Source organism: Stigmatopora nigra, chromosome 7, assembly GCF_051989575.1.
Source record: "Stigmatopora nigra isolate UIUO_SnigA chromosome 7, RoL_Snig_1.1, whole genome shotgun sequence".
NCBI lineage: Eukaryota > Metazoa > Chordata > Actinopteri > Syngnathiformes > Syngnathidae > Stigmatopora > Stigmatopora nigra.
Window position 1 is genome coordinate 4,706,097 of NC_135514.1, and position 1,404 is coordinate 4,707,500.

Below are 1,404 nucleotides of genomic sequence, written 5' to 3' on the forward strand. Positions count from 1 at the left end.
GACAATATGGAGAAGAGTGATGGGATGATATTAAGGAAAAAAAAATATGAATAATTAAAAATAAATTAATGACCAGTCAATTTGACAATTATGGGCAATTACTCAGCACTGGGAAAATGTGATGATTGTACCAGGGCTTCAGTCTCAAAATGAATATTTTGACACTGTGACCTGCTTTTGCCTTCTGGGGACTAAAAATTACTAAGGTGGGGTAGCGCTAAATGTTATTTTACAATTCATAGATGCATGTATCTTCTCTTACATATAGTATAGCAACCACAAATGCTTCAATTATGAACTATTAATCATTCATTCATTTTCCATACCGCTTATCTCCACTAGGGTACTCAAACCTATCCTAGCCAACCATGAGTACCCCAGGAAAACCCATGCAAACCCGGTGAGGACAAACAAGCTCCGCACAGTAAGATCTGGATTTTGGATTGAACTCTCAGAATTGTGAGGCATACACACTAAACACTGGGACACACTGCTTAAACTACTGCTGTAATATATGTTATAAATAAGCTAATCTTAAATTATTTTATCATTATGGCCATGTTATTTGATAGAAACAAAATAAAAATACATACTGTTTGTTTTTACAATCAGTGGCGGGTCAATAGAGGAGTTTCAGGGTGCTACCTTAAATTTTAAAAATAATTAGAAGGGTTTACATATGATGTCTAACATAATGCCATAAGTGGACAACTAAATAAAGACAGTAAGTGTTCATTAAAATTGCGTAATTTCTCATTTATTGGACAGTATATAGTGTGGATAGGACTCTGAATTCATCACTTTATGCAGGAAATTATATTCCAAAAGTGGGAAAATTGGATGACAGGCTCCTAATTGTATACATCAACAAGTAACATCACAATGGGCTAGTGAAATTATTTTTTAAGAAAAACTTTCGAAGAGCGGCCCGGTGGGGCAAGTGGTTAGTGTGTTGGCCTCACAGCCAATCGCAGGGCACAAGGGGATAGGGGGATAGACAACTATTCATGCTCACATTCATACAAAGGAGCAATTAAACTTCTTAACCAGCCTACTACATGTTTTGTGGGATGTGGGAGGAAACTGGAGTACCCGGAGGAAACCTTTCTGGACTTGTTTTTTGCCTCTAAAATCTCAAAATGTGGGTGGTTTTCCATAGAATTATTGTTTTTGTGATTACACATATTGAACAATTAAAAGTACAAAAGGTAATTTCAGTTCATTCAAAGGGAAAACTTCTCGTAATAATTGATGGCTCTGTAGGGCAACATTGACATTGCACTAAGCAGCTCTTTTTCTAAGTTTCCAAATCCCCCACCGTTTCAAAAATGTCCAAATGAGCAGCAGGGCAAAACAACCTGCCGTGAGAACGCGTTGTGGCACTCGTGCTGTGCTCTGTTCCAG